Below are 15,198 nucleotides of genomic sequence, written 5' to 3'. Positions count from 1 at the left end.
TGATTCTGTCGTAGAGATATTTGGTTACGTGTTGTGTAGGCATTTGTAGGCGTGAGTGATGATTTTGAAGGTGACTCTTTTCACCACGAGGAGACTGTGGAGTCTACGTAGGTGTTGGCTGATGTGTTAATGCCGGGGGATGCCGAGGACGAGTCTGGCGGCGGTGTACTGTAATGTCGGTAGTTTGCGGAGTAGGGACTTGTAAATGGCAGCATAGAGTGCATTTCCATAGTCCAGTCTGCTGGTGATGAGTGCATGGGTGACTGTCCTCCTTGACTCTGGGGGTATCCATTTGAAGGTCTTGCGGAGGATGCAGAGGGTGTTGAAGCAGCTGGAGGTGACGGTGTAGACCTGTCTGTTCATGGTGAGGGATGGGTTTATTACGATGCTGAGGTTTCTGGTGTGGTCTGAGGGGGTAGGTGAGCATCTGAGGGTGAAGGGCAACAGGTGCTAAAGGTGTGGTTACAAGGACAAGGACTTCTGTCTTCTCGGCGTTGAGGTTCAGGCAGTTGTTGGTCATCTAGATTGCGACGTCCTGCATACCTTTCTGGAAGTTGAGTCTGGTGGTGGTGGGGTCTTTGGTGAGGGAGAGGATGAGATGGGTGTCATCAGCGTAGGATACAATGTTGAGGCTGTGTTGTCGGACGATGGCGTCGAGGGTGCCATGTAGATGTTGAAGAGGGTCGGGCTCAGAGATGAACCCTCTGGGACTCTGCAGGTGATTTACGTGGGATCGGAGAGGAAGGTTGGCAGTCTGATCCTTTGGCTTCTTCTGGGGACTAATGATCGGATCCAGTCAAGGGCTGTTCCTTGTATGCCGGCGTCATGTAGTCTGGTGACTAGTGTGTGGTGGGAGACGGTGTCGAAGGCCGCTGAAAGGTCGAGTATGATTAGGGCTGCTGAGTGGCCTTAGTCCAGGAGTGTGCAGATGTCATCTGTGGTGGCGAGTAGGACAGCCTTGTTGCTGTGGTTGGTTCGCAATCCGGATTGGGACGGGTCGAGGATGGAGTTGTCATCAATGAATCATGTCAGTTCCCTGGTGACTGTTTACTCTGCAACTTTGGCCGTGAAGGGGAGGAGTAAGATGGACCAGTAGTTCTTGAGGCCGGTGCGGTCAGCTGTGGTCTTTTTGAGAAGGGGCCAGACTTCTGCACACTTTCAGTCGTCTGGGTAGGTGCCTGTTTTGAAGGTGGTGTTGATGGTGCGTTGCAGTTTGTGTGTGATGGCAGCCGCGGCTCTGTGGTAGATGTGGAAGGGCATGGGTTGGTGGGGGCCCACGAGTGGATGCCTTTCATGGTTGAGGCTGTGTCTTCGGCTGTGACTGGCGTCCAGGTGGAGATGGTGGGCTGGCTGGTGTGTTCGGGCCTGGAGTGTCTGTAGATGAGGGTTCCTCGGAGTGTGGAGTTGTGGCTGGTCTGGATCTGGAAGTGCAGGTGTTCAGAGGAGGGGAAGGTTTTGGTGGAGGTGGTGAGGCAGAGGCTGCTCTTGTGGGCAATGGCGAGGCACCCTCCCAGGTGGTTGGTGCGGCCCTTCCTCTGGATCTTGTATCCGTCCGGGATGGCGGTGTTGATGTCGGGGGCAGAGGAGGCATTGTTCAAGGCCTCCGTGAAGACGGCGATGTTGGGCGAGAGAGAGAGAGTCGAGTAGGTTCCAGATTTCCACAGCGTGTTTGTGCACGGACCCCCTGTTTAGGAGGATGCATTCTAGAGTGTCGCTGGTGCTGGCGTCGGCTGTGTTGGATGCCGGGGTGGTGGTTAAGCTCTGGCGGCAGCGGAGGCAGGAGAACTGGCCGTGGGTCATGTTTGCCGAGGCCTGTTGACAGTTTCTGACTTTCCCGGGTTGAGTGCGTGGAGAATGGCTGTGCTGTAGCAATGGGTGGCCTGTGATCCAGGCTTGCTGGCGCTGATTGCGGTTGGTTCGCAGACGTGTGCAGACGGGCTTGTCTTCGGCGTGCCTTCTGCGCACCAGCGGTGCGTGTCCGCTGCGCAATCGCGCAGCGTCCGCCATGAAGTAGGGGAGGGTGGAGGAACGATCAGCTAGGAGGAAGGAATGTGCGAGGACAGGGGTGCGGGGTCGCAGGGGCAGCAGCGGTGGGAAGTGGTAAGTGCGCCCTCAGAGAAGCCAAAAAAACAGTTAAAAAGGGAAAAACAAGGGATAATTAACTGATGTGATCATGCTATGTACCCTCAGGTGTGGGCGGGTGGGTAGGACTGCCCCAAACACGGAGCAGGGAATAAGCGGTTTGGCATGCACACTCAAGTGCGCAATCACTGTTTGGTCAGCCCACTCAGGCGGCCCAGTGCAGACATGTGCACTTCTCTGTTCGCAATGCAGGCTGCTTTACAGAGAACATGCCCACCCCTCCCAACCCCTGGCTTCATGACTTGTCCCGTTGCCAATTAACAATCCCACCGCCGCATCACAGCATTGTAATTGACTCAGGAGAAGGAGCCTGGCTGCCTACTTCCTTTTCCTGGATGCAGGAGAGCAGGAGCTACAAAGACATGGGACACGGCTTAGAGGTAAGACTTCCCTCAATACATTTTTAACAACACACGCTCACACACATCCCCATGTCCACACACCATCCAGTGTTCTTTACTGCATTTACCACCTCACAGCTGTCCAGACACCCCCCGCTGTGCACCCATGCACAGAGGGCATACCACTCGTGTGCCAACATCGCATTCCAATCCAATACATACTAGTACTAGGCACATTGCAACAGTAGAGTAGGTGTTGCATAGCAGAGACATGAAGATCACTATTCCCACTACAGTGAGTGCAACCCAACAATAACCTTTGCACCACAAACCCAACCCTGAACCCTGGAATTCCTTTCTGAACCCCCAAAAGACACCCAATAGATCACATTTGAAACAAATGCACCCCCCAAATTTTTCTTTATTTTGGCACAAAACACACCCAAGGTTTTATAGATTTGACCCCCCCAAAAACACCAAAAATTTGCAACATTTAGCCCCAAAAACACCCCATTTTTCATATTTTCACCCCAAAACACACCATTTTCCATATTTTATCACAAAAAACAACCCATTTTTCATAATCTACCCCAAGAAATAATCCAATTTAAATTTTTTACATCCAAAACACATACACACCTGAAAAGGTTTAAATTACCCCATTACTGACCTCACAATGCGTTGTAATCAAATGCGATGTTAAGGGACCCTCGTTGTCAGAGTTGCGTTGTTAACGATGTACTGCCTGCATTGTAATGGTCATCTCCTGTGACAAAGGCAACACATAGGCTACGCCGTTTGCGTCCATCTGCCCCTGGACCATGCTCAGCACCAAGGTGCATTCCTCTTGGACACTCCACCGCTACGACGCCAGGACCGTCCTCGCCATCAACCCTGGATCCCACCACGCCTGCCAGGATAAACCTCTGCTTCATAACAGACTAGCCTTTGCCATGACGGATGCAGTATTACCCGCAAGGAGCACCCCGACCATCAAGGAGGAGGCATTGCGGTCACCTACAAAGCCACACTCCAATTGACCACGCACTCTAATTTGCCAAGGGTGACCATGGACCACGCAACTCCCAGATCTGGACCCTCATTTGCAGGCCCCCTGGGCCATGGCCCCCCATTCTACAATCCCATTGTAGACATCATTGCACCCCAGGGTCATCCATCTAACGATGACATCCAACTCGGTGAACTCAAGTTCCACCTGGGCAACCCCAGTGACCAGAGCACCACCACGTCCTGTCACCGACATCAGACGCAAGCAGCAAGTCACCTCAACAGGCCACATAGCAGGACACACAGTTGAGCACGTTACCTCTGCCAGCGTGTACTTCAACTACAGCCACAACATTGGACTCTCCTGGCACTACCATCATTGGATGAATGATGTCTTCACCTTACCCACAGGACGCCAGCGCCGTCATCACACTCCGTCGCAGCTGGATCAAGGCCACCGCAGAACGTCTGGTCAACTGCCTCCGCACCAACACTCCACCAATGCTTCCAAATGATGACATCGCAGCACGCAACCATCACTGATGGATCTCCAACATCGCCGACATTCAGGCACCCCTCATGAACGGCACTGGTCAGTACCTTCCGCCTGCCTAATAACAGGCGTGAGGGTGAGGCAGTGCCATAGGGATAGGGTGGCCCCATGCATTGCTGGAGTTGCATTATGGTTTCGACACAACTGCAGCAATGCGTGACTTTAGCGCTGACAGATACATCAGGATTCCTGACATATCTGTCATTACTTGCATCATGGAGCGCTGTCCAGTGAGTACAGCGCATCCATGCTGTTGCAAGGAGGGCATAATGAAAAGTGTTGCTACGCTGTCTTGTCACAGCGCAGCAACACTTTTCATGAGTGGGGCACAGGAATGCACACTAACTCATTGATGGTGCGCATTCCTACACTGTATTTTTGTTGCAGGGCAGCGCTGCAACATTGCTTGCAGAGCTGTCCAGCACCAAAAACATGCATACATGTGGGCCCAAGTCTTGTCCCCATTTGAAAGACCAGCTATTTTTTGGTCTTAAGTTCCTGCAGCTAACGGGTCCGGACCATCCTTGATAATAGGGCGCAGTGGTGTTAGCATGAGTTTTCCAGAATGTTTGAGAAGGAACGCCTACCTTGCATGCCATTAGCGATAAATATCGCTGGCATGCAAGGTGATAAAAAAACGGCTGCTATCACCGGGAAAGCTGTCGCTAACGCATGTTAGCAACAGCTTGATAATAGGGCGGTTAAAAAAACGTGTTAGCGGCGTTAAATGGCTTGAATATATGCCCCCTGGTTGTTTAAAAATCGGTGGCAGTTTTTCACTAATATGCTAACATGACAATTTCTATTCGGGGGACTTATTGGACTGAAAATTAGGAACTAAGATTTGTAACAAGTTTTGCACGCTGTCGACTGTAGAGTAGAAAGAGTCACTGATGATTTAAATTAACAAACTCACAAAGCCCTTTCAGTTGTTCAATTGGGATCATATAGATGTAGAAGTATTTGTACAACTTTAAACGATTAGGTTCTGTCCCCATAGACAACCAATCAGCAGCACACTTTATTCCAACTACTCTAGCACCAGGAATGATTTTTTAAGCTTGCAGAAGACACAGTTTTTTACCACTCTAGTGTTTGTGTAACCTTTCAAGCAGATTATATATATTCAATAAATATTGAAGACAGTTCACTAGCGTTTGGTTCCTAGTGGAGGATAAATGAGTACCCATTATTTGTGCAGACCACGCAACTAATGGCTTTTTTTCTTCCAGGTGATCTCTCAAATCTTCACTTTAATGCCTTCATAGTACTTCTAATCCCAAATTGCAATTGATATTAATTTATCGTCTTTTCTACCCAAAGCATCAAACGGCAAAAATACACACAAAAAATGTGCTGCTCTTTTGACCGCCCGTTGCAAGAGAAGGTTGTATTTCAGCTTTCATAAGCTAACAGCAAAACATTTTAGTGTACAGTTGTAACATCAATGTTGGTGTACAGTCCAGTGATGAAAACTGTGGTTGTACTAAGCAAGATTGTATGCCAATGAGCCTACAGGAGATATCCTACTTAACTAATTGTTCTCAAGGGCTGCCTTTGCCAGAAAATTGCAGTGCTTCTGTAACTGCTGCTTAAAGATTTGACTCGTAACTTGTTGCTATTACATTACCTCCATGTTATCCAACTTTCCATCATGACTAATGGAACAGGTTGATTTGTAGAACACTTTACTGGCAATCTTACTGGTCTTGCTCAAAACTAGGAGGCATGTCCTCACTGTTGGAACACATTCACAATTGCATCCCCTTTTTGTTATTAAATTTAAAGAAAAATCCATGTAAATATGGTGCATCTGGATTTGAAAAAATTTAGCGACATTTGATTTAGAAAATTTAAGTGAGGTCATGTTTAGTCTCTGTACCAGGAGAATTGTCCATCATTTCTTGGGTGCGCAACCCTGCTATAGAGGTATCACATATACTGAAACTCTATTAATACAATAGTGCATAACAGCTAGAAATATTTCATGAAGCATGCTGTGGTGTTGTTATTTACTGATATGCTGTTTTATTGATGTGCTCATCTTACAGACTCTAATTGGAATACTCTAGTTTCTCTTGTGCCAGTATTCTGTGTATTGTAGTAAATGTAATGTGTGGTTGAAGGATTGGAACACCACGGTGTCAATTGGTGCTGATCCTTGAAACCCTCATTACATTTCTACTTATTCATCTTCATCCTTAATAAACCCTATATAAGCAACTTGAAGATTGTTTGAAGATACTTTACAAGCATGGCGACAAGCTTGGGATGTGAATTTGTTGGAGAAGTCATTGTGGAAAGTTAGTGATTTTTTTAAATCTATTTCATCTACTTCCAATATTCACTCACAGACGATCTCAGGATCAAGGTACTGTAATTTTACTTTTGTTTATTTGAACAAGGGCTCAAGGATCGTTCTTTTAGAGTTCAGGAAGATATCTCAACTTGAAAGGAGCTTTCGTTTTTTAGCTCCATTTCGGCCCTCACCTTACGGACTGCTTATTTAACCGACCTGCCACTGTACAAAAAGTTTTTTAGTTTTCCCTGGTACGCTCCGTGTGGTTTGTCACACATTTCCTGCTTTATTCTTGTGAGATTGCTATTTGTATTCAAAATGTATACACTATATTTTGGCTGACTTTTCATCCTTGTGCGAGCTCCCCTGCTCGAGTGGCCTGTCTTCATTTGAATTCTACTATTCTACTTTCATTCCACACAACGCGCGCCTCTCACACAAGCCCTGCAAAGGTTCCGCAACCTCACAGCACAGTTACTTTATCCATCAACACTTATCTCTGGCCATGTGGTTTTGCCTCTGCTTTATGGGCTCCATGGCATCTCTAGATTCAGCGCATCTTTGTCGTATCAGCCCGTCAATCTTCACTCCTCGCTGTGAGGTTTCCTCTGTGTGTTTTGAGCACTCCACTGCTTCCCTTGTTCCCGCACCTCAATCAAGACATTGTGTCTACTGCTATATGCTGTTCAGGAAGTGCCACGAACAACATTTGAGTTTTCTTTGATCCCAGAATTATGGGGTTTTCAAACAGCAATTTGTTTTTTTACAGCACTCTTAATGGTGAAAGGTGGTACTCTGCAATTATAGTCTTTTCTCCTGCTTCATGTTAACAGCAATTAACATGCTTATTCTACTATTCGAGTCTTTGCTCCTGTTGCGTGTTAACAGCGATTAACACTCCTATTCTGCATTTGGTCCATATTTTACAGCATTATTGGTAGAACTGAAGTATACAGTGACAATTTTGTGTTTCATGTACTATTCATGAGCAAACCTTACTGAAATCTATTTTTACTATTGTGTGATACAGTTCCATACAGCAAATTGTAACTACAATGCAGTCTGTTACTCCTCCAAATCCCTTTCTACAGGAACCAGGAAAATCTCCTGTAAAATGGCATCTCTGGTATAGGTTTTTCAATGCCTACTTAGGGCTAGTGATGGTTTACAATTTAAAGCGGATAGGAAGTGTAGCCTGCTCTATTACTATTTGGGTGTTGAGGGTCAGAATGTTTTTGATCACTTACCAGATTATATAGGTCATGGCAGTGAAGAGCTTGATGCATTTCAGTTAGCGGTAAAAAAACTATCTACTTATTTTGAAGGAAAAGATAATCTGGTGGTACACAGGCATACATTTTTTACTCAAGTACAAAGCCCTAATTAATCTATTGATTCTTATGTACCTGCCCTGAAAGTTCTAGCTAGTTACTGTGACTTTGAGAATTTCGCTTCTCAATTAATCAGGGATCAGATATATGTGTTATTCGAAAAATATTCAACAAAAGCTATTATCATGGCCTTAGATGAGGCGATTGATATAGCAAAAAGCATTGAATGCTCACAGTTGGATGCCAAACAATTAGAAATTGAATTGTCCACCACAAATGTTGTCAACGTCAAGTCATCATCTAAAAGATTCACACACCCCGTACACTTCTGACACTAGTTCAAAAAGGGGACAGAGTACTATGGATACGAACAGCAGAGGTGGGAGGGGTGTAACTACTGGTCGATCTAAGTTGCAGTGCTATGGATGGTCAAATTCACACATTTCATATTTTAAATACCGCCCAGCGGCTTCACAAGAATGCTGGAAATGTAAAAAGGTTGGCCACTGTGGAAATGTATGCGGGGGAGACAGACGCACACCTGTCTGGCATGTCAAAGATTATGCAGTAGATAATGATACGATAGAGAGAAAAGTAGAAGAGTTACTTTTATCTGCTGAATGTGTGCAAGTCAACATCATCCATGTGGAAAAGAATGTTAGTGATACTTTGGTTCAGATAAAAATTTAAGGCATTCATATTTAATTACTTATTGATTCAGCTGCAAGAATTACAATAATCTCTATTGTCAGGTATATGCAGTCTTGGTCACACAAAGTACTGTTACCTCCAGATGTTATTCACTACGGCGTTTGAAGGCAGTAGAATTGATCTGTCAGGGTATTTTTGGGGTGACAACTTTTGAAACTAAAACTATACATGGGAAGGTTCATGTGGCTTATAAAGGCATACATGTCCTGGGATGCTGGCACCAAGTAGAACTTGGTATGATAATAAAACCAGGCCGAAAGCACCCTGTATCACTTACAAATGCTGTATCTGACCACACACAATGGAAGGAGAAATTCTGAGATGTTTTTAATTATAAAATTGGTTTGATAAAATATTTTTCTCATACTATTAAGGTCCAGGAAGGTGTCTTGCCTGTGAAGCATAAGCTACGCAATGTTCCACATTGTATAAGAAATTAATTGGCACAAATATTTAAAAAATGCAAAATGATGGCATCATAGAAAAGGTGGATGCCACTCTATGGCTCTCTCCCATTCTTCTAGCCAAGAAAAAAACTGGTGACTTATGCTTCTGTGTGGATTTAAGGTCTCTTAATAATGCCATATGGGTTGAGAATTACCCTTTGCCATGTATTGATGATTTAATTACAGCCGTGGGTCAGTCCAACTGGTTTTCTAAATTGGATTTGCGAGCAGCTTATCATCAGGTAGAATTGGATGAGTCTTACAAATGAGTCTTACAGATGAGTCTTACAAATAGGAAGCTGCTAAAAACGCTTCTATTTAGGGAGGCATTTGGCCCATTTAAATAGCTGCATTGTAGGCCTTTCTCTGCCTCTCTTACGCTTTGAATCATAGCTGTTTGTCATCGGTCTTGAGCGCCTAGAGACTTGTAGGTGAGTTGGCGCTATATAAACCGAAGTTAACAATAACAATAACAATTTAATAGCATTTGTCACACCTGGTGGTACCTTTCAATTTCAGAATGCCATTTGGACTGGCTTTGTTCACTTCTGTGCTTGAGAAAGTAATGAGCAACATGTTTCAGGGTGTATCCAACGTAGCTGTGTTTCAGGATGAAATATTAATTCACACTGGTTCAGAGGAAAGGCACAATGAAATTGTGGAACACGTTCTTTTAATCTTGCAAAATAATGGAGTCACTGTCAAGGAGGAAAAATGTATGTTTACAGTTCTTGGGATTGAATATTTGGGTCAATTACTTTCCAAGGATGGTGTGAAAGCTAAACCTAGTATTGTGGATGGAATTGTTAATGCTTCACACCCTGTTGACAAGGATCAATTACGATCCTTCATTGGTTTGTGTTAGTTTTATTCCAAATTCATAAACAATTTTGCTAGTCTTAGTGAATGCTTTAGGAGCTTATTAAAAAAGGAGCAGATTTTGTATAGACATCAACTTGTCAGGAGCATTTTCAACTTATCAAAGAAAGTATTTTGACTGCTCCGGCTCTTCAGGCATATGTTCAAGGTTGGGATACTTATGTCACTGTCGATGCCAGTTCATATGACATGGGTGCGGTGTTGTGACAAATAGTGAGTAACAAAGAAGTAACCATTGGTTTTGTGTCAAGAAGAATGAAAGATTTGGAGTTAAGATATTCAGTCATTGAAAAAGAAATGCTCACATGTGTGTGGGGAGTAGAGAAGTTCAAGTCTTATTTATGGGGCAGAAAAGTTTGGTTAAGAACAGATCACAAACCATTTGTAGATATTCTTTCTGGCAATAAGATAAAATAAAAAGCCACCGCTAGATTGGCTAGACTAGCAACCAAATTTTGGGAGTTAAAGTTTTCTATGCAACACATTGCTGGAGGAAAGAATGCCAAGGCAGACTTTTTTATCCAGGCTTCCTGTTCAAGATGTGAAGGTGAAGTCAAAAGAGGAAGAAGACATTGAGGAATGCATTATTGCAAGTGTGGAAGACACAGTGATGTGTTCCAATATGGAAGATTGGCGCAAGGCTCTAGAAAACGACATTGTGTTAAGACAAGTGATGGACTTTGTTGTAGTGGGGTGGCCTAAAGAAAGATCAATTGATTTTGATTTACAGCCCCTATGCAATGTTACCAATGAACTGTCCATTGAAAACAATCTGTTGGTTATTGAGGGAAAATTAATTCCACCTTCTTGTTTTAGAAAAAGGATTATAGAGACAGCTCATTCCAGTCATCTAGGAATGACGGCAACCAAGCACAGAATCCTTAATGATTTTTATTGGCCCAAAGTTTATTGTGAGGTTGAAACCTTGGTGAGTGAGTGTACACAATGCTCGTACAGTGATAAACATCTGTCAACATCTTCACGGCGCGCTAAACCAATATTGTGTCCGAACAAAGTGTGGCAAAGGGTCGCTGTGGATTTTTTAGGTCCGTTTCATGTAATTCCCAATTGCATGAAATATTTTGTTGTGTTAATTGATCATCTTTCCAGATTGGTGGAAGTGAGGGGAGTCTCAGAACCCAACACTAAATTGGTTATTCTATTTCTACAAGATGTATTCAGTAGAGAAGGTGTCCCTGAGGAACTATTTATGGACAATAGAGTGCAATTTACATCTTGTAGCATGCAAGAAGTTTTAACAAAAGTGGGTGTAAAACATTTACGCACCCCACTTTATTACCCTCAGACCAATGGAAAAGATGAGAGATTCAACAGGGTATTGGTTGAGTATATCCAAAGTGCGATAAAGGCAGGAGTTGACTGTGAGACAGCTGTCAGAGACGTGGTGTGGGCATACAGAACCAAGCCACATTCTGTGCCTGGGTCTGTACCTTTTTAATTAATGAGAGGGAGAAAAGTGATATCCACACTTAATCCATTTTGGAAAGTTGAAGCGTTGGATGAGGAATGTAATGTGGTGAATGAAGCCGTCAAAGCCAAACTGTTGAGTGATGAGGTTAGTCGTCGCAGATGTGAAAGGGCAAGACTTCCAGTAACAAAAAGGGAAGTTAATTTGTCTATTGGGGATTGGGCTTATGTCAAGGAGCCCTTATTGCTGCAAGCATTGTCGACATTAGAGGTCAGGCTATTAAGCTGGACAATGGTCAGTGGTGGAATGTTTCCCGTCTCACTAAGGTCAAGAGAAGCAGCAATGAAGCAATCAAACAAAAGAAAAAGCAAGGCACTCAGATAGTAAGAAGAAGTTCATGGATCAAGAAAGTCCCCAGTAGGTTTAACGTTTAATCCTTTGTTATGCATGTTTTTCTCCTCTTATTTATGCATTGATCTTTTACTTATTGTCTTGTTAAAGAGGGGAGATATTTGGGGGCAGATTTACAAGCCCCTTGCACCACCGGTGTGTCACTTTTTGTGTCGTACTGGTGTCGCATTTTACTGCTATATATTTACAAGGACAGGAAAAGCCACCCTGTGTGACTTTTCCTGTCCTTGTAAATATTGCCCCTTTGCACGCAGCAATTTGCGTGAAAGGGGTATTTTATGGGTGTTGCTGTGGGTGTTCCCCAGCTATTGAATATTGTTAAAAAATGATTGAATAATTGTCTTTATTGCTTAGAGAAAAATCAAAAGAAACTATTTGAAACATTCTTTTTCCATATTGCCAAATCTGTGAACATGCATGCCAATTGAACAAAGGAACTTCATCAGGGCTCCAGAATAATGGGGCATATTAACAAGGAACAGGGAAAATTAACGCTAAGGGCGCTTAGCGTTAATTTTTTAACGCCCGCTATCGCTGGATAATATCGCCTGGTTATCGCGTTATTAACAACGCTAACCGTCTAGGCGATAAAAAAATCCAGCGATAGCGGCATTTTGGGAGGTTATCGCTGGTAATGCAGAGATAAAACTACAAGGATAGGGATATCCTTGTTGATAGCCCATGGTGGACTTAGCCATGTAATACACCTCCCATTGGATTACATGGCTAAGTCTGAAAATTAGCAGACGTAAGAAAGCAGCGTTAACCGTGGTTAGCGCTGCTTTTTATGTCTCTAACAGGGTTAGCGTGAAGCTTGATAATAGGAGAAATGTCGCTTAGCGACCTTTCTCCTAATATTTTGCTCTGCAACGCCCACTTTGCATCTCATTAGAGATGCAAAGGGAAGCGTGGGGAAAAAGGGTGCTAACGTGATTTTGCATGTTAGCACCCTGTTGCTGATAGGGCGATATTTTATCTCCGCTTCTTTGGCTTTTAAAGCCCTTGTTAATATGCCCCAGTGTTGTAAAGGAATCATATATGTCTTTCAAAAGCAGACCGCACGCCACAACTCTCGTTATCCAGACTCGGGTGCCAAATTTGGGACGTAATAGGGTCCCTGAATACCATTTGTGACCTTGAAATCACTTTGATTATAAGGAGGAGAATAGTACCCAATATGTGATGATACTGTATCAAAAAGGACACATATGATTCCTTCACAACATTATTCTGGAGCCCTAATGAAGTTCCTTTGTTAAATGGAATGAAACTTGTTGGCTGGATTTTAACCTATATATATTATCAATTAAAGAAGATTTTGAAATAATTACATTGGATGTGGACTTCTTTTCTGGTGCACTCACCTTTTGTTGAAAAAGTTTTGGATCTTGTTGTCAGTGGCACTTAATGGGTGTAGGTACTGGAAGAACTGTGCACAGGGCGCATACTTTGATGAATTTGTATTAAGGTGCAACACTTACAGTACGCCGTTGAAGCTTTTGTTTTTGTCTGCATGCCAATTGTGAATTGCAGTATCAAATGTCAGAATAGAGTAAAGGTTGCCCACCTCCGAATGTACATTAGGATCTTGTGCAAGCTCTTTTGGAGTTGATACACTATTAAGGCAGTTGCTCAATCATTATGTGGACAAAATAGGGTAATTTCTGAACTGTATCTCACCACACAGACTTGACTGAGACAAAAAAATCACACATATACTCCGTTTCTCAAACTTTAACTCTCCATTATGTACGCAGGTGCACAATAATAATGAATTCCTTTTGAATGCAACCATAAGCTGCTGGCTTTAGAACCTGGTGATCTGTGTTTTAACCCATGCTTCAACATTTGACTAAATACCTGTCACTTGACCACCTAATTGTACAATCTCAAACAACTGAATTTATTTCCTCGTACCTGTTGGAAAGTGTATTATCAGTAGGGGCAAATGTATATCTGCCACTGGCAATAAGGCCACTAACACAGTATAAAGCTCAACATGGGTCTTAGAAAATTATTCCTATGCTCAACCCTTGGTAGCTTGGCTGTGAGCAGGCAGGCTTAACTTCAAAGACAGGTATGTAAAGCATTTAAAAACACAAATTCAGTAAATAATTAAGACATAACTCATAATAAAAAACACCAATTTATACAAATAGGAAATATAGTTATCTTCAAAATGACATCAAAATGACAAACATCCAATGTAGGGAAACGGAGATATGAATTTTCAAACATTTAGCAATTTCTAGCACATAGAAACCTATAGCGCCTTACTGGGACATCTGGTTGCGATAGACCGGGTCAAAGTCAAAGTTTCAGGCTGACCACGGTTACCCCTCGCGGTAGGTCTCGGTCAAAGTTTTTACCTTCTGACTTAAAAGCTTTTCTGGAGCTTTTCTTCCTGGGGCAGGTGGCTTTGCTGACCAGGTTGATTTGGTCCCCTTATGGAGCTTTTTTCCAAAGTGGCTCCAAAGTTCTCCACACTTCTGGAACTTCTTTCTGAAGTTCCCCAAAGGGTCCCAAAGGGTCTCAAACTCACTCCAAGGGTTTTGAAGTTCCAAGATAGTCCTTGAAAGTTGAGGACTTCATTTTCCCACAATCCACTTGGACAAAACCCTTACAAATCCACTGGCAGTTCTGCATCCTCTCCCTTCAGTGTCAGGAACCTATCCCTCCCAGCTACAGTAATCAGCTCCTGCAGAAGTGCACCCTAATACTTAGAATGGACCCTTCTCATTTTCAGTGCCCTATCAAAGGCTGCTAGCCACTTGTCAATGTTATCCCCCTCAGTGTTCTTGGGTACTATACACTTGGGAAGTTTGGGATCAAACCCACCACCTCTGGACATTTCAAAATCTTCATCATTTTCATTGCCACCATTTCTTTTCAATGCCTTTTCCCTCTCCCATCTCTTCTCAGCCAATTCCAGTTTCCTCTGCCCCAAAGCTATCAAAGCTAATTGAGCCTCAAGCTGTCTCTCTGCAAGGGACAGTAGTGGTTTCTGAGTAGGGGACCCTTCCCCCCCCCCTCCCTACATCCAGAATCATCTGGCTAACACTAGAGAAAATGGAAGAGGCATCATCCTCACCCCCTCTGGCATGAGGTTGGGGGGAGCACTCTCCATCCCCCCTGGAATCTCCTCAGCTACCCCTGTCCAGGCCTGTAGGGACTTAGCAACACTGCCTTCATAATCTTGTTGGAAGCAGGCAGCCCCCTAAGCCTACACTGTACCATAAGATCAGCCTTCCTGAACTAGGACAGTTTAGCCAAGACCAGCTCCATGGTTCTCTAGTTTTGGGTTACAATAACTAGGCAAAACATACTTAAAACAATTTGGAAAAATCAAAACAATGGATTAAAACAGTTTAGTACAAATACTAAAAACCAAAACCAAAGGTTTTGTTCTAAAGCAATTTAGAGGATTTTTAAAATCTTTATTCACTTCACTGAAAGGTGTACTTTTTAAACACAAGTACTCATCCACACCGCTGAGCACCAAGTGTTGGAAAGTGGATTATTAGTAGGGGCAAATATATATCTGCCACTGGCAATAAGGCCACTAACACATTATAGGGCTCAGAATAGGTCTTAGAAAATTATTCCTATGCTCAACCCTTGGTAGCTTGGCTGCGAGCAGGCAGGCTT

The sequence above is a fragment of the Triturus cristatus genome, chromosome 2_2 (assembly GCF_964204655.1).
Source record: "Triturus cristatus chromosome 2_2, aTriCri1.1, whole genome shotgun sequence".
Lineage (NCBI taxonomy): Eukaryota > Metazoa > Chordata > Amphibia > Caudata > Salamandridae > Triturus > Triturus cristatus.
Note: the sequence above shows the minus strand (reverse complement) of the source record.